Source organism: Sciurus vulgaris (assembly GCF_902686455.1).
Source record: "Sciurus vulgaris genome assembly, chromosome: 1".
Lineage (NCBI taxonomy): Eukaryota > Metazoa > Chordata > Mammalia > Rodentia > Sciuridae > Sciurus > Sciurus vulgaris.
In genome coordinates, this window is record NC_136461.1 from 85,170,805 (window position 1) to 85,193,283 (window position 22,479).

The 22,479-nt window shown below is 33.7% G+C and overlaps 1 protein-coding gene across 4 annotated transcripts in view; it reads right to left on the minus strand.

The window, feature by feature from the left end:
- Window positions 1–22,479, minus strand: part of DPYD (dihydropyrimidine dehydrogenase) — an 845,662-nt gene that overhangs the window by 451,036 nt on the left and 372,147 nt on the right. The gene's annotated exons all lie outside the window — the stretch shown is intronic.

The following is a 22,479-nucleotide window of genomic DNA, read 5'->3' on the forward strand; positions in this document are numbered from 1 at the left end:
TAAGGTTACCTTGCAGGATAATTGGAAAGATCTGCCGTAAAAACATATCTATATGGTACACTGAAGCATAGTAGGGGCTTAGGAAACATCATCTCCTCTCTATTCACTCCTCTCTTTCTATCCCTCCCCCTTCCTTTCTTGCTCTGTTTATCTCTGAAAGACAAATAATACCGGAAAATATAAAAAGGATGAATTTTCTCAGCCAAAGCAGTTACTGAATGGACAGGACTAGTTAATTCAAAAGTAGAACTTCTTTCTCTTGTGAATCATCACTCAAAAGAAAAGTTATTTGAGCAGAACTTTAATTTTATAGGAGTGTGTCTTGTGTAGATAAAGATTTCCACAACTTGCATAAAAATTACTTCTAGTCCTTCACCATTTATAATGCAAAGTAAAGTTCACTTAATATGTAAAGAGGCATCAAACTTGCCAATTGAAAGACTATTGTATTTCCAGTTTTGCAAAAAGATGCCTCATGGCATCCAGCCTTCAACTATGGCAGACGCTTACAACCAGGGATGTGCTGGGTTTCCAGGATATTGTTCTTTCTTTATTCCCCTCAGTCTTTTGTGAATGTGTGATGTGGTGTGTGTGTGTGTCTCTGTGTGTGTGTGTGTGTGTCTGTGTGCACGCACACGAGTGTGTCTAGGGATGGAACCCAAGACCTCCCAGATGCTAGGCAAGTGCTCTACCACTGAGGTACATCCCCAGCCCTACAAGGCACATCTCTGAGTATTTGGTACATAATTTCTGAATATTTGAACATAATTTCTCCTGCCCTCACACAGAATTGCAAAACCATTAAAAGGTTATAAACAAAGAAAATAGCTAGAATGTATAAAACAGGGAATTGGGGATTGGTAATTTGTGGGGTGGGTATGTGTGTGTGCCTATGTTCATGTAGGTATGTATGAGATGGATGTAGGAGACAATCACTTTTGGTTGATTTTTGTTTGTTGTGTTTGGTACTAGGGATTGAACCCAGGGTACCCTATCACTAAGCTAAATCCCCAGTCCTTTTTACTTTTTAAGTTTGGAACAGGTCTATGTTTCTGAGGGCCTCAGTTGCTGAGGATGGCCTCAATCTCCTGCCTCAGGCGCCCCGAGAGGTGTTACAGGCATGTGCCAACACATCTGGCAAGAAAATCACTCTTGATGGTGTTTATTTTTTTAGCTTTGGGTAATCATAATTTAAAATGAAACAAGCAAGTTTTAGGTTAGACTAATGAGTAATTTCCTGACATGAGAGGAAGAGGTTAGGAGATACCGGGAAAATTTTAGAAACAACTTCCTTACATTCAGAATCTTAGAAACAGAAACAACATTGGGGACCTGGGTGTCTAATACCAATAGCAGAGATACATGTAATGAATGACACTACTAGTTTTCCTCTCTTTTTACAGATATTTACTGAAATATGTAATCCTCTTCAGTCTTACAGATGAATTTAGTTTGTTTAAAGTTGTAGCTAGGTATGGCATTAGGCAACAGCAAGGAGGTAGATACATGTCTAATATGTGCATTAGCTAATTTATGTAGTTTTAAATAAATAGATCATTGCCCTTAAATTTTTAAGAGTATAATCTTATTACTTAGAAAGGAAATGTTTTGGACAAGATTTTGCAAGATTTCCCTTAGCTTTGAAGCAAAACAAAAACAAATGCAATATACCAAAGCACACAAGTAACAAAATGTAAACATACACAAACATACAAACGCCTTCACATAAGTACAGCTTCTCATAAAATATACATTTTATTTATAAAATTGCTACTAATGTGCATTTGCAAATGATATATCCTAAAACTCCACTGTAACAGGCAATGCTTTCCCATACACAGGACCGTGTGTGGTTTTGGCTTCCTGGCTCTTTGTCACAATGTAGGGCTGCTCCGGCTCTGTAGTATGGCTCAGGAAACTCAGCATCTCAACTTCTGTTCTCACCACAGGCTAATTCTTCCCAAATCCCAAATGCAACCTCCAAATTGGGATTTCTTAGAAATTTCAAACCTTCAGAGGTGGACATTTGGCCCTACTTCCAAGTCAACTTTAAAATGTATCTCACATTTTTATCTTTCTAAAAAATATGCATATGGGTTTTCAATTTCAGACAATACCATCTTTCCAGTCATCCAATTGTGTTAATAATTATACTGCAGATATAAAAACAAACAAAAAAACCAGATATTGACCATAGAGACTAGTTCCATGAGAGTTTACCCTACAAGGGAATGTTTGCTAACATGACAAGAGGAAATGAAAGTATTGGCATGAGAGTTTTGTTATGTGTTAACTAAGACAAGTGTGAGGTAACACTATATGTGAATGTATAGGTTTCAGTAAATATATACATGTAAGCATCTCTCTTCATCTGTCACCAAGTGTGCACATCAATATATTAACCGGAATTATCTCTCAGATGAAAAGTTTAGATGACTCATAACTTTAGAATTTTGCTTACTGTATTTTTCATGTTTTCAGTAATGAACACAGTTTACATGAAATATTAAAAAGTAGATTAAAATAATTGTTTAAACTTGTTTTATTGTCAATTTATAATTACATACATTTATGGGTACAAAGTAAGGTTATGATTTATGAATATGATGTGGAATAATTAAATCAAGTTAGGGACATGCTCCTCACCTCACATACTGAACCTTTGTTTTGTGTGTGGTAAGAACATTTGAAATTTACTATTAGCAGATCTGAAATGTACAATACTCTTAATTCTATCAACATGCTAGTACAATAGATCTCAAAAATACTCCTCTTGTCTGAGATCTGGTACACATTGACCATCATCTCCCCATTCTCCTACCCCCTACTCTGTGTTAACTACCATTCTACTCCCTTTTCTGAGTTCAGTTCTGGATTTCATGTGTGAGAACATGCAGTATCTTTCTTTCTGTGTCAGACTTACTTCACTCCACACAGCACTGTCCAGTTTAATCCAAGTTTTCACTATTGACAGAATTTCTTTCTTTTTAAAGGATTAATGATATTCCAATGTGTGTGCACACCTTTGTTCATCAATCAGTGGAGGGACACTTAGGTCCATTGTATAACTTGCTTATCATGAATGGGGCTTCTATGCACATAGGAGTATAGGCATCTCTTTGACATACTGATTTCAAATATTTGGAGTCAATACCTCAGAGTGGAATACCTAGATCACACAGAAATTCTATTTTTATTTCTTTGTTTTGTTTTGTTTTTTTTTTTTTTTAAGGAAACTCCATACATGGAGTTTTCCATCAGATGTGTTTACATTTCCACCAACAATGTACAAAGGTTCCCTTTACTCCATATCCTCAGCAATATTTATCTGTCATCTTTTTGATAACAGTCAGTTGACAGGAATGTGAAGACATCTCACTGTAGTTCTAATTTGCATTTCATATATCCATTGGCCATTTGTATGTCTTCCTTTGAGAAATGTATATTAAGGTCCTATGTGTATTTTCTAATTATTTTTTTTCTCTTGCTCTTGAGCTCTTTGACCTCTTTATATATTTTGGATATTAACCCCTTAATGGAAATATAAGTTGCAAATATTTTTTCTCAATCCATAGGTTTACTTTGAATACTGCTGTTTCCTTCGCTGTACTTCTAGAATCTTTTTATGTTGGCATAATCTCATTTGTCTATTTTTGTTTTTACTGAATGCTTTCGGGATCAAATTCGGAATATTTTTGCCCAGACCAATGTCATGTGGTTTTCCCCTGTTTTCTTCCAGTAGTTTGACAGTTTCTGATTCCACATTTAAGTCTTCAGTTCATTATGAATTGACTTTTATATATGGTGTGAGGTAAATATCCCTTTCTATTATTCTGCATGTGGATATTCAATTTCCCTTAAAACATGTAAAGTGACTCTCCTTTCCCAATTGTATATTTCCTGAAAGTCATTTGACCATACATGTCTGGATTCATTTCTGTGTTCCCTAAACTGTTACTTTGGTAGATGTGTCTTTTTTTCTACCTATAGCTTACAATAATATTTGAAACGAAGCAATGATATTCTAAAACCCATCAAGTGAGTGTCCTCCAAAGAAAGACCACTGTGAATTGACATTTCAGTAACACTATTATTTCTAAAAGTTAAAAAAATATAGAACTTGAACAGCCAAAGAGATGATCTGTTTTAAAAGCTTTATCTTACAAGATAAAACTAAGGCCAAAGGAAGTTAAGTGGATAACTGTAAGTTATTCTGGCAAAACCACAACAACACAGATATGTTTTCTGTATTATTGGCTGGTGGTTTTAAGTCATCCTTTAGAAATAAAATATATCAATCATTCTTCTTCAACCTCTTAGGTTGCTCAACATACACTTAGTGGAAAAAACAAAAACAAAACAAAACAAAAGGAAAACTGAAAAGAATAGGATATAAAGTCATAAAGAACTGAAGTGAGGATGGTAAAAATGGCAGTTAAGGAAAATCTAGATGTCCAGCTCTTAAAGTATAAAAATAAGGAGTAACATTTCTATTTTAGAAGTCTTTGCCAGACATGTGAGACTTTGAAAATGAGAGAGATGTCTAAAGATCATTTTCTTTTATAGTTTGCTATTTTTCCCCTCAGGATTTTTTTTTTTTTTTTTCTGGAGACACTGAGTAAAGATTTTAGTCACTTAAAATATAACTCTAAAAATTAACTTGATGGCATAGATTATGAAAAGTCCCAAATTTATATAGGTTACAATTAAATTTTCCCATTTCATTTCCATCTTCAAATTTCTTCAAGGTCTTTCACTATCTTCAGAATAAAGAATAAACTGCTTATATTATGTAATTCCAATTTTGATCTTGGTTCTTCACCCTCTACTATTACTAATCTCTCTCCTACCATTTCTTATAATGCATATATTCTTATGCTTCAGTTTATTGAAGTACTTGCAGTATTTTAAAAAGTCATCAATTCATTAATGCATCTGTGTATCTAGACTCTTTCATGAAATATTATTTTCTACTTGATTTAAATGCTTTGAAATTTTCATTTAAGCCCTCCAGAGTCAGTTCAGCTGTCATTTCTGCTGGGAAACCTATGCGGATCTGCATATGTAAAATCATTTCTGTTTCATACTCTTTACTTGTGTATCTATGTGTGTGTGTGTGTGTATACATATAGAGGTCCTGCTTAATTTAATTTCAGCACCTAGCATAAGACTTGGCAGAAAGATGCTCAAAATATTTGTTGAATGTATTAGACGAGAGACCTTGGAAACTTAGCCTCTTTTTCACATCAGTTTCCAGTAAGGCGATAATCAATCTAGAAGAAATAATCATTAGCTTTATTCCAAATATGCAAAAGTCCATTATTCCATGATTCTAATGTAAGAATTCTCCAAAGAGCCATCTAGTGGGAATAGTCAGTAACTGCTCTAGGTTACGAAGTCACAGTGCTATGTAAATATATGCAATCTATAATTCAATCACATAGTGACATAAAGATACACCAACCTCACAATTTTGCTAGGATCCTGCCTAAAATATAACATTTTTCTACACTCCTTGCCTTTTTACTTCTAGTTTATACTGGACATACCTTTGGTCATAAGCAACAGAAACTAGGTTCAGATGGTTATCATGAGGGTACAAAGCATGAAATTCAAGCTGGGTCTCCAGGAAAGGCTAGAAATTCCCAAGGAAAGCCATGAGATCCAGCTCTCTTTTTTCTTCTTTTCAAGCCTCCCCCATCCTACACAAACATTATTTTTCTAAAATGTGAATATTCTCAATATTGGAAAATAACCAATGTTTTTCATGATGGGTTGATTGAGTACACACACAAAGCACATATACACACATATTGAAAGAATCCTATCAAAAATATAAATCCATTCCTTTTTCTCTCCTCTACTTCTTTATCCATGTTGGTTGATATTATATTGGTCCTGCCCATTCATTTTCTACTTTAAACACAAGAAATATCAGGAGAGTTTTACAAATTCTGATTGAATACCCAGTAGCCTTCAAACAGTGATTACATTACAATCTCTTGAGTGGGACTCAGACATTCTTAACAATCTCTTCAGGTAATCACATTGTACAGAGAAGGCGGAGAACCACTTCTCTGGTCATAAGAATTCTCTGTCCAATTCCAAATTCTCAAGCGAGTGATGCACACTTGGCCACAACCATGTTAGATGTCAACCTTATTCAGTTAAGTGGCTACTAAAGATCTGTGCCTTGCACAAAACACTGTTTAAGCTGGACAGATATTCTTAAAGATGCTCTCATGGAGCCCCTATCTGCTTATAAAGAATCATATCTGACAAGCATCAACAATTGTGTAAATGCCAAGGTCTACTGTAAAAATAGGTCACTAAATATATCCTCCAAATCAAAGAGACACTTGTCCAAGTAATACTTTATGCCAGAACCAGTGGTTGGTATTTTATATTTATTCTCTTTTTTAAAATTTCAACTCTTGAAAGCATACCTTATTCATTTACTAAAGATTAAGAAAGTGAGGTTCAAGAAAAGTACATAGCTTTCTACTCTTTCTAAAATAAGCAATGAACAACTGGTGCATGAAGACCTGACTCAGATCTTATACCTGCTACACTATATCAAGTTGTCTCTATCTTACATAAACATTGTTTTTCTAAAATATTAATGTCCTCAAAACTAGAAACCAGCCTGAAAATGTTCCATGATGATTTGATTGAATACATACAGAGCACATACAAAAACACATTGAACAAATCTTATTAAAAATAAAAGGTGGGGGCTGGGGCTGTAGTTCAGAGGTAGAGCGCTCACCTTGCATGTGCAAGGTACTGGGTTCTATCCTCAGCACCACATAAAAATAAAGATACTGTGTTCACCAAAACTAAAAAAATATTTAAAAAAATAAAATAAAAGGTGTATACTATTCAAATATTATTAATATAATCAATCATAATACCTTTAATTTGAGAATAGAAGTAAAAATGGTAGAGTCTTACAACATAAAAACTTACATTTGAGCATTATATTATCACTCTTCATCACTGGTTTATTTTACCTGGTTGGGTCATGGAATTTTAGCAGAGACATTTGCATATAAAATGGTTATGTTGTTGGGGTAAAGCAACTCACATTGAATGACATTTATCAATTGCACTTTTTCCTAATTTGATTTAAAAAAAAGAGTGACTCTTTTTTAAAAAAGAAAAGCACTACTGAAATGAAGACTATTGTTAGTATTATATTTGATTGAAGGTGAAGAAATCATCACCACTATGTTCCCTAAGATTTAACATCATCAAAACAGCTTTCATTTACTCTCTCTTGGGATACAGATGCTCTAGAAGCACACATCTGAGATTACTTTAAGGCACAGAATAAATAACACACGTAGCTACTTAGATTAATTCATAGGTGGATTAATGCATTAATTAACTGTAGATCAGTTACTTCATTCTCATAGGGAACAACTACTGAGGGGAGAAAACTTACAAAGAAGAAATTAATTTGGATTAGCTACTTCCATGATGGAAAGGCTTAGGTCCAATGACCATAATTACAGCATACAATCAGATTTTATTTCTCCATTTTGAGAAATTACTATTTGTAATGAAAACCTTAGAAAAGATATGAGGCTACAGAAAATTTTCTTCAAAATAATGATCCCATTTTATTAACTTCTTTAAAGAATTCTATTCACTGTACCTTTCAAATGATGCTTATAAATTGGGCATAGAATAAGACTAGAAAATTAAATTACATTAATTCAAATCCAGGTTATCTTTTTCATTCTAAATAACTATCACTACCCAAACCAGCCAGCTATTAAAAAACTTAAGGTAATATCATGTAAGTTTCTTCCTCTTCAATAACAACATCAAAAAATGATTACCTCCTTCGTTCTTCCTGTTTATCTTATACTAAAAATCTACATTTTATTATTGCTATCTCTTCTCTCTCATTTCCTATTTCTGTTCTGCCAGAAATCTAATGATTTCTGTCATTACCTCTAGGGACTATTTCTTATTGGTTACCCCATTTTCCTTGTCTGCTAATTAAATCCACTCTTTACTTTGTACCAGAGTAGCCCTTTAAAAACAAATTTGATATGCTCAAAACTGCATTAGTTTCTCATTGGAAGTTATTAATATTCAAATGCTTTATTCTACCCTATATGAACTAGTCCTATCTACCTACCTAAACTTACCTTATGCCACTTTGTGTAAATATACTTATAAAGTAAATATATATATATATCAAATACACAGATCACATAGCATGTGGTTTCCACCAAACTCTATATTTCACTGGATATTTATCTTCCTAGTATACTCTTTCTTATCCTTTTATTTCCATGAAAACTATTCTCTCACTGCCAAGTACCAGAATTTTAGTAAACTAAAGTAGTACCAATGAACCCAGTAAATTGGTGAAATAGACTTTCTAAACCTTATGTATCCCTTGATCTAGAATGTTTTTTGGCTTAATCAACTTTTCTACCATATTTATCAAGTGCTTACTCTATGGCAGGCATTGTGCCCAGATGTTAGGAAACAGCAATAAGCAAAATATATTTTCTTTCTTTAATTTTTTTTATTTATTAATCATTCAAAAACTGCTTCAATATAACATTGTTTTATTAATTACATACTAATAAATTGAGAATGATAATTATTACACATGCTTTTTCCTCACAACCATATTGAGGTATAATTGGTATATGAAAACATAATGCATATAATTTGGTGAGTACTATGGTTTGAATATGTTTTGTCCCCACCAAAACTCATGTTAAGGCTTCAGTCACATAAAAAATGTATGATTTAGTTTTCCCTACACACACAAAGTTTATTTCTTTGAATGTTATGTAGCCATTAATGTGTGTTTGGTTACAATTATTCTTAATACTTCTGTCTTTCAATTTTTGTACTAGGATTGGAAAGGATTTTTGTACTACCACTGTAGTATTATAGTATTCTGTTTGTCTATACATTTACTTTTCCACTGATATTTATATGTTCTTATAGTTTTGCATTGCTATTTGTGATTATTTGTTTTAATTTTAAGAATTCTCTTCTATGTTTCTTATAAGGCAGGATTGATGGTAACAACAAACTCCTTCAGTATTTGTTTATCTGGCTAAGTATCTGTATGTGACAAGACAATTTTTTCTTAATGTTTTCAAAGCTGTCATATCTTTGATTTTTGGCAATTTAATAACAATATGTCAGGGTAAACTTCTTTGGATTTAACCCTATTTGGTGACTACTGATTTTAAATAATTTAAATGTCTATTTTTTTCCTCAAATTTGGGAAGCTTTCAGCCATCAATTCTTTAAATTCATGTTTTTTCCTTTTCTTCCTCTCTTGTTCTGGAAGGCTTTCTTCACTCTATACATTATTTTTTTTCTACAGTGAGTGAATAATTTCAAATGACTTGTCTTGGATTTTAATAATTATTTCTTTTACATGATTAAGTCTATCTTGAAGCTCTCTATTACATTTTTCTATTCAGTCATTTATTATTCAGTTCTAAGATTTCTGGATGGTTTTTTTCCTTGCCTTTGTTTGTTTTTATTTGTTGAATTTCTCATATTGTTTTTCCTGATATCTAGATGTCTGTGTCTTCCTGCAGTTTAATAAGCTTCATTTAGACTATTATTCTTAATTATTGGTCAGGTAGTTTATCATCTCCATTTCATTAGAGTGAGTTACTGAAGGTTTATTAGTTTCCTTTGGTGGTATCATATTTCCTGATTCTTCAGCCTTCTTGCTTTCATAGCTGCACATTTGAGAAAGTGATCACTTACTTTAGTACTCACCAAATTATATGCATTTAGTCTTTACAAGTTGGCTTTCAGAAGGAAAGTCTTCACTACACAGCTGGCCTGGAATTCTGGTCAGGTCAACTTGTAGCATCGGCCATCGCCCAGGGTTTGATTTTAGGCAAATCTCAATGTCAATTCAGTATGGTTTGGCAAGGCCATCAGGAAGGGTTCCCCATTAGGATACCACTGGCAGGGGTTGCTTTGTATTAAGACAGGTCTTCTAGCTGATGTCTGTAGTTGTGTGGAGCTGCAAGTTACATTCCCTGGATAAATGAAAGTGAAGTCCCTGCCTGGGACAGTCAGGCATAGCTGTCAGGAGGATTCTTCTCTCTGATGAAGCCTCTCATGAGAACCTTGGTTCAGTGAGACTGTTGGTGTGAGCCTAGGTACACCACAAGATCTATATTACTCACTGTGAGCTCCAGCATATTTTCCTGTTCCTTGCTTTCCCCAGGGGTTTATACTTGGCAATTTACCAGTGAAGTGAGGTAGAAGTGGGCTCCATAGGCAATGCTTCAAAATGCAGACAGTTGAATATGTTCCTTGACCACCCACACATTGAAGAAAACTGCCCTGACATGATCCTATTTTGACATGATGTTGTACCTGCTTGGAGAATCAGTGATGTGAAGAAACTGTTCCTATGACCCTTTTTAATGTGAGTTTTCTCCATTTTTGACTACATTGGAGGTCTATAACCTCTATGTTTTAGGGTTTTCACAAAGATATTCTTTCATGTTGATCATGTTAAATCAGTATTTCTGTGAGTGGGCTAGTAGTAGGATTCCCCTGTTATACTATTCTATCTTTCTGAAGTCACTCACAATGTGATTCTCCTATCCTCATATCTTGCTGACACCACTCACAATGTACACTTGTTACTGTCTCTCACTAGTAAATTTTAATTTCTTGAATTATATAATACAGTGTGATAATAAGAAAAGAAGGGAGAATAACAAAGTAGTGGAGGAGGGTCTTAGTGTGCATACTTTCATGTGACTGTATTATGTGCTTTAGTGGTTTCTCCTCAGAAGTAGAATACAGAGTATGTGGGTGAGGAAGAAGTGTGGCTGGGAAGAGGGGGAGTCTACTTTTGGTGACTTCTTCAACAAACATCTAAGCAAGTACCAGATAGAGATAAGTAGAGAATATATATATAGACACACATACATATATATAAACAAATTAATGAATAAATGGATCAATTTGTTTACCAACTGAACTATAGTAAAAACATTGTTTTCTATTACATTCCAGTAATTGTAATTTCATCTGCTAAGATAATGGCTTGTAGACTACTACTCACAGCCTCTATTTCATACAACTCAAAGGGTCTGTTCAAAGAATAAAATAGAGAATTAATTTTAAGAAATTACTTTAACTTAGACAGATATCCTCCCCCAATAATAAATAGCATGTTGACAAATTTTCAAAAGTGTCAATCAAGAAGGTAACAATTGCCATATTCAGAGGACTTGGGGCAAAGGTGGTGACACTGTTGACAAGATGTCAATGACTAGAGTCAGAAAGGCCTGGTGACCAGCACAGGGTGGTGCCTGACAGCAAATCCATGTAACACAAAAGAGTCTGTATGATCAAAGCAAGAGTGATGAAGGTAAATAAAAGAAGCTGACATTTAAGAAAGGTGACAGTAGTGATATTAAATATTAAGACGAAATAAAAACTCAAAATTGTAAGTCAACAACATACTAGCCAATACCTGCTTTTGTGTTAAATGATTAACCCTTGTATTTCTGGGTGAAGTCTCTGAAATAGGTTACGGTGAGGACAGCATTCAGGGAAAACACCTGTGCAGTTGCTTAGAGGCCACATTAAAATATGTATAAAAAATCCCTATAGAAAAGAAGGGTTGTGAAAATCAAATGGGGAAGATAACAAAGCACTGAATGCTCATTTTCAACCTTCCGTTTTCAGTTTTCATGTTAACTCTACCCTGACATCAAGAATCAGATCTTTCAGCAATCTAAGTATCTATCACCAATGAGCCAAGTGACTCTATAGCGTTGGTTTCCTTAACCTTGTGTCCCCAAATATTTAAAGACATATTTATTTCTTCAACTGCATCTATCAAGTGTTTAGTTATGTTAGGTGTTTTATTGGCTAACCTTCAACAGCATAATGAGCACCGTTCTAAGCACTTGGGGTAGCAGAGAAAAAACACAGACAAATAAGACTTGAATTACAGTCCCCAGGCATATTGTCTGGCACAGACTGACTCTTGTCCATGGGGAATGATCTCAAATGAAATAAGGTAAATATTGAGAACTGTTTATAAAACGTCTAATACTATTTCCATTTGGGACTAGAATTTTGTTAACTGATAGAAATATATCTAGGTACTTATTGTATCTTCCACTTTCTCAGTTAGAACTCAACCAAAGAGGAAGTAGGATGGTATTATAAAGAAAAGTAAAGAAGAGTAGGATTGAGAACTGAAAACCTGGATTGTAGCTCTGATATTACCATTACACAGTTCCAAAACCTTAAGAAAGGCATTACATTTACTCTTGCCCCTTTGGACGTTATTCCTGACTTTATCTCTTTGAGTACCTTGACATATTTTTTAATACGCTTTCAGATAATTATACTATTATTCTATTTTCCTGAGTTAATTCTTATACTACTTATGCATATTCTTTTAACATCTGCACCTCATCTTCTTAACTCATATATTCATGTGGTTGAATCAAATAATCTCCATGGTAATATCCATCTCAATCAAACTCAGTATAGTGTTTCCAATTCGTAAGGTAGGAAAAATGATTAATCCAAAGGTAAAATTTAACACAATGTGAATACTAAACCCCTAAAAGTAATCAGTATCTAATGGATACTGAATAAATTAGGTTCTTTATTTTTCACTTAGATTATTTGGGTTTTAGAACCAAACAAAATTGTAATTTTGTCCCTTCTGCAGATGAAAATAGTGAGACTCAAGATAATGTATTGTCTACTTTGGAAGCTATTAAGTCATTGAGCTGGGAATTCTACCCCTGCAATTATATTGTTTTGTCTCAGAGCTATAGTGAGAAAACCAGAAAGGCAACACAATATTTCCAAATGTTCCAAGATGGAATTAGTGAGTAAATAAGTTAGGGCCCCAAATCAGACTCTTGACTTTCAGGCTTCCATTATACTACACGTATCTGGATATTTTTTTCATCTGCTCCTTTGCAGCTTAAGACTGTAATTTACTAAATCACTAAATGCAAAGGAACACAGCTCTGGTCAAAATTTTCAATTAGGATATTTTTCATCTGAATTTTCCTCAGCAAGCTAACGGTTCTCTGTGCTTTGTTTTACTGTGGCGTTGTCATTAAATCACAGCCCTAGGCATCAGGGCATGGAATCCACAGTATTTACAGTCCATTTGGACCTAGTGACTACTATGTTGTGGTGGCTACTTCTTCCACACAACATCAACATACACTAAGGCATGGATCAGATTTTTCAGATCTGATTATTATTTCTGCCCACTCTAATCTTGAGTTATCTCTGCCTGAAGTAGCAATCTACTGCTGTATTGGTAAGGAAATATTCTGCTTTTATAGAGACAATTTTATTTTAAATTACTTTTCAGGTCAAATACTGCCATTTAATAAAAGTTTGGAACCCTATACAAAGTCAATAAAAGGCATTAAAATTACTTATTAGTCATGGTACTTTCTTTCCCTATCGCCAACCAGATAGTTTTGTTTTGATAGCTCCATTAGGTATAGGCTCATTCCTCATTTTTTCCTTGATTTCCTTTTACAACATATAGATGTTATTAAAAAGTAAATCCCCTTCATACTCAAAAAGCTGCACATTATTATAAATAGAATTTTTAATAGAAAAAAGTGTCAAGTTGCTGATGCATCATAATTATTTTAAAACATTAGCTAGGGAACACACCACAAATTAACCTGAATATATTATCACAGAGGTAAATACTGTAGCCACTGCTATAGAGTTTATTATATGTTTATTTATAAGCAGCTGAAATGGACTTCATTTTTCAATGACTGTAAGCAAATCTGACTTTACTACTTGCCATTGCAAGGGATAAAAATGAGATGACATGCATTTCCAATACTAGTTAAGTCTAAAGTCTCAGTTTCCAATGAGACTGGACTGAAGTCATCTCAACACTGTGATCTTGACGAAGTGGAAAACTTAGTATGGAAACAGCATTTAGCCATGACATACTTCAATATTATTTTTTGGAGGCTATTACTGTCTCAAACAGAATCCATTATGATTTAAAACTGTCTTTTTATTGATATTCTTTGTTTTTCAACCTGACAGTGGCAAATGATATATATCAATCTTCTCTTAACATAAGAATTAAAGAGTTTGCAATATATCTTAAATTGAAGGACACTTTTTCAATAAGTCTCAAGATTTTAATACAGCTGTCATTTCAAAAGCCTTACCTCTTCTCAGTTGGAAAGGGTTTAGAGAAGAAGGCAGCTCTGTTGATAAGATTGTTTTTATCTGAAGCAGTGGAGGATTCAAAAATTAGTATGACATATCGATGATGCCTCTTTTTTAAAGACATTTTTATTCTTTAACTGAAAAAACACTGCAGTCAGCTGTCAATCATTAACCACAAAATGAAGTCCTTTGCCTGGCCAGGAGATTTGCAACTATACCAATGCTGGTAAACTAACCACCAAATTATAGCCTTTTCTCCTGCCTCACCCAGATTTCACAGGGGCTGCACACCCAAATAAATGCCTCTTGGCTACCCATTCATCTAACAGCTGGAAAGATGACACTTGACATTTGGAAACTTTCCTGTGAAGATTGCTGCAAGGCTTTCCCATTAGCTTCCTGGTGAGACTGTAAGGTCGAATAAGCTGCCTCAAAACCTGCAAAGGGTAACGGAAATACTCTAATATTAAGCCTGTGCAATTTAAATTTCTAATTCTCAAATCATAGTTCTTCAGATATTGTAGAAATCACTGGTATATGTCAAGGCAAAATAATGCCTTTGAAGATGTGGAATTAAAGTGATATTTTAAGCAATAAAAATGATCACAAGTGTCTTTTATTCAAGTTGGGACAGTAGGCCTTCTAAGTAACAGACACTTGGACATAGATAAATTCTTGTAACTTTGTTTTTTGAGTCCTTACTATGTATTTAGCAAACATGCTCACCTGTGTCCAGAGCAGAAATCTTTAATATGATGCACAATTCCTACTACTCTTTAGTTATTATTTTCCTATCACAAAAACTAATAAGTTAGCTTTAAATTTCTTTCAATCCAGCATTGTAAGTTCATTTTGAGAATTAGTGAGCTTGATATAAAGCTAAATTAGTAAGTATGCTATTATGAAGACAAAACTGTAATCTTATAAATCTTTTAGGAATAAATATATATAATGCCTTTTAAAGAGAACCCAAATCAGGAAGTTTTAATAACTTGAATATTGATTAAGATGTTAGAAAATAAAAGTTCTTATAGAATCTCAAACCCTAAAAATGATAAAAAGTTAAAGGTTAAGTTTTTGATATGAATACTCATGATTCAATTACCTTTCACAGAACTGAACTTTTTGAGCTGTACTCAATTTTGAATTCTCTGTCTTCAGAGAGAATGTCTTTTTAATTGTTCTTGTTTGTTAGCTCAGAGTTTCTTTCTTTTTCTTGGGGGGTGGGGGTACCAGGAATTGAACTCAGAGGTGCTAGATCACTGAGCCACATCCTCAGCTCTATTTTGTATTTTATTTAGAGACGGGGTCTCACTGAGTTGCTTAGCACCTTGCTTTTGCTGAGGCTGACTTTGAATTCTCAATCCTCCTGTCTCAGCCTCTGGAGCCACTGGGATTACTGGCCTGCACCACCATTCCTGGTAACTAAGAAACTCTTAAGTGAAAGATTGACAAGAATGAACAGGCCTACCTAAATATTCAGACATATGTCCAAACATAAATAAAATAATACTATAATTAAAAAGGAAAATTAAACATTTAAAAGATACATGCAGAAGATCATTGAAGCGACAGAAAATATGAATGATGCAACTCAATTCTGAATTAATCATCATCTGAGGATGCAATCACTTTTTAAAAGTCAATTTTGGAGGGCCAAATTGTACCTCATTAGCAACAATGACAGGTAAAGATTACTATGGATATGCATGTCATGGCCTTAAATCACAAACCAACAGCAGCAGCATAGACCTAATTTTACCTCACCATTCCACCAACAAATTCATGAAAAGGGGTTTCAGCTTGCAAGAAGAAGGTGGAATACTCAGAAATGATTGGAATTCTTCCTTTTCAAACTAAAATCACAACTACCGTTTTGTACCCACTCTACAGTAGGTCTATGGCATGAATTTGTCTCTGTGTGGTACTGAAATCACAAATTCTTTTCCATAGCCTATTGAACTGCCATCAGAGGGTAATGACTTTCTGTCACTCTTGACCTGGGGCAGATCTGAACCAGTGACCAAGAGGTTAAAGGCTCTGTATCTCATTACCAATCCCCTGAGATACCTAGTTTCCTCAACAACTAGTGATTCTTTTGTGTCTGAATCGAACCAGAAGAAAATACACAAAAACCTCAAGCACTAGAAAAGCAGGTTAATGGTGCAAGAAAATTCTGATATACTTGGAGAACTTTAAATACGTATTTCAAAATATGCCCATATACTACATATAACTGAGAATTTATCACCTTCATTAGCATACCATATAAACCTCACTGTTGGGCTCAAAAACATTGTAGAAAGCTAAAACTGAAGACACCTGTGCTTGGTGAGCTGACAGGGCTAAAAAAGAGTCTCCAGATCTAGTAAGGTGCCAGAATGTTTATGTATGTTTCTCTGTGTCTGTTCTAAGATAATTATTTTATACAAATTAGTAATGGAGAGTTAAAGGGTTGACAATTTGTAAAGAATAATATAGATTCATAAATAAAATAATCAAAACAGTATCAGACACCTTGGTATGGATACTTACTGTAGAAATATAGCACATTTAAGCAAAGGATAAAATTTGTAGAAGAATACTAAAGTATCACTTAAGAACATGCATATAGGCATACTTCCTATGTAACAGAAGTGTTGAACCTAAACCAATAATGAAAAAAATTAATTTATTGTTGTTATGGAAAGTTAAAGTTAAATGCTAGCTGCTAATAAACAATATTCTGTAACTATTCAACTTCACTATTCTGTAAATAAGTAGTCAATGACTCCTAAATTCACTTACGTACATAGTCTACTAAAAGTTTTGTTTTTGTTTTAATGTTTAAACCCCAATGCATCTGTCCTTACACTTTTCATTTTCCCACAAACATTTGATTTTCATGGAATGGAACTCACCTAGAAAAAAATAAGGCTTCTTTTCCTTTTCCTTTCCTATCCATCTTTTAAGGCTCTATATGAATTCTTTCCTTTATTTGAATTTCTTCCTGTAAGTATTAATTCCATGTTTATTTTTCCACTAATAAGTCTTGTCTTTTGTCTCTTTATATTTATATTTCAACCCCTATAGCTGCTTTTATTGCAGCAACATGTAAATTTAGTTGACCTTTCCACTGCTGGTAATAAATATTGTGGTTTCATAACATTCCATCTAAAAGATAGTGAATTTAAACCAGCATTCTTAATAAAAGGATACTGATATAACCAAAGGAACATCTCCTGATGTAATCACACCAATGGGTTTGGAGATTATGATTTCCATATAGATCAAATTTACTTGACAAAAATGTTCCATGTTTATAATAGTTCCTTCTCAGAACTACTGTGACTACTCCAGAGAAAATGAGCTTTCTGTCTGGAATTAGTAATTTGGAAAATTTTAGCTTGTGTTCTCCTTTTTGTTCTCTGTGGGAGGACATCAAATGATAAGATATATAGCCTTTTCTATTCATTTTTTGCAAACAAATCTTTTTATATGTTAATGCCAGAAGAAAGTAAGTGCCCAGTCATTGGAATGATGTATTTTTGTACATTAATAACATTAATTACTAACTCTTCTGTTTGGTATTTTTGTTAAGAAGAACCTGGGGTCCTTTCCAGGTCCTTAAGCAATTTGATTGCACCTAAGAGACTAACTGAACTGTCCTTTCCTCCTTTTCCTCTGAGACATCGGATGGATGGCCAATAAATGTGGAATCTGTAAAATCTGTATGGTGCCCCATGTGACTACAAACGTTTACTCCCACCAGTTGAGTGGCATGCTTATCAGGAGTTAGTTGTAGGGGCTGGGGTTGAGGCTCAGCAGTAGAGTGCTCGCCTTGCACATGTGAGGCCCTGGGTTCGACCATCAGCACCACATAAAAATAAAATAAAGGTATTGTGTCCACCTACAACTAAAAAAAAAAAAAAAAAAAAAAGAAGTCAGTTGTAGATTCCTTACTCTACTTATGTTTAATATAAATGTAAATAAATATTACATGAATTAATGAGTTATGTGAGTGTGAATACAGGTTGAGCCTATGAAAGCTAAGTTAAAGCTAAGATAAAGGCAAGTGAGCAAAAAAAAAAAAAAATTGCTGTTAACTTAGGTATGCACAAAACAACTGAAATGACTACAGAGTAACCATTCAGAAATCCATAAAATTGCTTTGTATGTTCTTTGAAAGTCTTGATGCACTTTTCAAAAATAAAAAATAGAAAGAGTAAACAACACGTTAAGGATAGGTATAGGCAAGATACACAATAGAACACCAACTATTTTATTCAAAAGAACTTGGCCCTCCATTTAGTAAAAAGGAAAATGAAAAAAATATCTACATGCTTTAAATTAAAATGCTTAACAAACATGCAGATCATTTTTACAATCACCCATCTTAACTTTTTCTTAATAACCAACTAATTATTGAGTTTGTTTTATAGGATAACAGAACTTTTTTGTACTTTGGTGTTTTTAAATGAATGTTCTGGATTTGTCCAATTTATATTATTAATGAATGTTCTGAATTTACCTATATAATTAAAGTGCCTTATTTTTACTCTCAATTAACAATTAGATTCAGGTCTTTAATCATACAGCTAATTTTCCCTTTATTTGCTTCCTCTGGAAATTAGAAGATGTGGCATGTTCATATTCTTAAATTTTCTTCGTCCACTTAATCATTCTGGTTAAGGTATATTTTTAACTAGAATAAGTTACATGCAGAATAAGGCCATCACCAATCACAATCTTCTAATTTATCCAGAGAAACTCTCAAAGTTCTAATGCATTATTACATTTTAAAATTTTAACACATGCACAATGTAAGGGAAGATATCAAGGACTGCTGCTAACTGGCAAGAAGACTAAGAATTCAGAGCTTAATAGTCCCAGGGAAACAGTTCAGTAAAAGGGATAATAATAGACATGTGTGGGTTCAAATCCTGGTGTCTTTACTGACACAACCCTGACCTCACACAGATGCAATCATTTTAGCCCTTGTTTTTAAAACTGAAATATAAAGGATATCCACTCTGCATAACATTGCAATAAAGTACAATTTACAACAGATGCTAAACAATCATAGCTATAATTACAATGATCGACAAGTGAATATACAAGGTTATGTATATACAAGGTTATGTTCTAAGGAAGACAAAAATAAGGTACCACTTCTTTTATGAGTCTTCTCCAGTAATTTTAGTCACTGTTGGTCTCTGCTCCTTGGCATTCTTTAACATGTATTGGTTATGGTAAATTTAATCTTTCATTACATCATAACATATATGTCTCTGTCATTTTACAAAAGGATAACCCTTGCATTCAAACACCAATATTAATCTCCTCAAGAGGAAGAAAAGGTTTATGAATAAATATTGTTAATTAATTTTTTCCCTAGTACAGAACTTCTATATATCCATCTATCTAAGCAATGCATGTATATACACACAGGAGTTAAATAAATAGATACCTTAGAACTATACAAGAAAATTCATGGAATTTTTTTATTTAGCTATGGTCATCTTTCAGTTACATACTTTTTCTTTGGGTATACTGTCAAACTTATCCTTAATATTCAGAAATTCTTATTCAAGTGATAGAAAAACTCAAATTTATCTAGACTATACTAATATCATATAACTACATACCATTATGGCAAAGGCATATGGGATCACTTATAGTACAAGTAATTAAAGAAAAAAAAGTAAATTTGTTTTTAATAATATATTTTACTATCTTGAAATGTTTCACACATTGAAGAAGGAGGATAAAGAGGGTAAGTGCCTTTACCCATTAGGAGCTTTGACAGATTTTAGCATATGTTATATTTTTGTTAGTATTTTTTTCACAAAAGGATAAGTTTAAGAATATAAAATAACAACCCTTGAAGGAAAAGTTGACAAATTAGAAAATATTTTCACCATAATAGTAGCAGATTTGACACTATAAATTCTACATGTAAATAATTTGAACACATTACATTACTCAAATTAAAATTATAAACTAGGTATTCTCAGTCTGTTGCAGCCCCAGTAAAATTACAGATCTTTAGTCCAATTTTCCCTACATATTCTCTTTATTTTTGGTCTCTGCTAGCCGGGACTATGCCTTTTGGCGAAATCAAAAGAAACTGCTGCACAGGTGCAAGGTCTATGGAGCAAGCAAAGAGCACCTCTGTGACAATACAAGGAAGGCACTCTTTCTTTGAATAGAAGCAGCACAACTAAAAGTCCCAGTGTCTGTTGAGTGGAACTTGGTCTGGATTTCAGCCAGCTGGGACCCTTGTCTGGGTCTTCCTTGGACAGTCAGGCATCGTATAAAATCTCATCCAGCAGCTCTCTTTAAGTTCCAGCAATTCTCATCACTAATTACTTCTAACTTTTCTTCTTTATTTATACTGTAGTTTTTGTGAAACCTTTGCTGATTACATATCATGAGATCCACATCCAGACTGATGATTAGCTCCTCCAGGCTACCCCTATACTTTTATAGTTCTAAAGATTCTGCTGATATTGTATTAGACCTATATTTACACAACTGATTTCTCACTGGTCTGTAACATCTTTAACGTCAAGTGTCATATTTTAACTCACATTTACAAACCTAGTGATTTGTTCTATGAGTAAAAGACAGCACTTGAGATATACATTTTTTTATTAAAGTTATGAGTGAATCCATGTATGGATGACTTCATGGACAGACTGATGGATGTACATGGAAGAATAAATGTGTGGCTAGACAAAATGTTTTTATTATTACCTGAAGTGGGCTGTTTCAGTTTTCATCTATTAAGATCCTAAACTTTGGGTTTCTATTTCATAAAATTTGAGGGGGGAAGGGTGCTGGGGATTGAACTCAGAGGCACTTGGCCACTGAGCCACATCCCCAGCCCCATTCTGCATTTTATTTAGAGATAGGGTCTCACTGAGTTGCTTAGCACCTTGTTTTTGGTGAGGCTGGCTTTGAACTCAAGATCCTCCTTTTTCAGCCTCCTTAGCCATTGGAAATACAGGCATATGCCACTGCACCTGGCTATTTCATAATTTTTAAAAAATTCTTTAGAATTTTTCTGATCACATTTTAATACTCCAAAGTAAATTATCTTTAAATTATCTACAATAATAAAGCCAAGGAATATTTATAAAGCAGGCTTTGTATTAAAAATTTTCCATAAATTTTCTCACACAATCTTCTCCGTAACCCAATAAGATAACAACTTTAATTAACATGGTTTATTTATTAATGTATCACTTACTTACCCATGAGAAGACCATGCCCTGGAGGGACAACATAATTTGCCCAAGGTCACACAGTTTGACAATATTGGAAGTGGGTCTGAAATCTGGTCTCTAATTTATAGTCACTATAATATACCTCTCTTCATTAATTCATTTTGGTACCCTCACAATGTCAAGTGTTGGGTCCAACAGCTGGTACTCAATAAGTGGTAATTGAGCAAATTAACTAATGAAATTTAAGTGAAGCTCTCTTCAGACAACTATGGGAATTATTAAAATCCCTACATGGATGTCTTTAAATAATCCCATTTATCTAAAAAGAATATTGCAAAAAACTTCTAAGCACCCAATTGCAGTGATTGCAGGCAATAATTCATGTTATAATGTGTGCATTAATACATTTAAAAAATACACTATCTAATGTTACATTTTCCCCCAAAACATACTAATGTGAAATATAAGACATATAAGCCTTCATTCACAAATGAACTTCATACATTATGTTTTTTTCCTTATAAATACATTTATAAGAAAACATTATTTGTAATATTCTTATCATATAACAAACCCATTAGTTTTAATTCTTATTTAAATTTATTTAAAATGAATTCTTGCTCTGCATATTTTTCTTATTTAATACATGAATACATTCTTATTTTGAGGGCATAACAATAACAAGTGTGGTCACTGCCTTGTATAGACACAGACTAGTAAGCAGGCCTCATTCAAGAGTCACACTAGGAAGTTGATGTCACACACTCCTTGGAAGCAGAGCAAGCCCAGAAGATAAGTAAGATCCAGCCAGCTGACTGGTGGAGCAGGTGAAAGCCTCAGATTCAGGAAAAATCTTGATTTGTTGGAGGAAATTAAAATTGGCATCACAAGCTAAGCTGGCTTCATCCCGAATACAAAGGGGAGCCGCTGAATAGATATTAAATGAGGAAATTATGATCATCTTGTATTCTAAAAAGATGTCCTGGCTGAAGGGCAGGGACATTGCATTGGGCAGGGGAGAAGGTGGAGGCACTTTCATGAGAGGCCA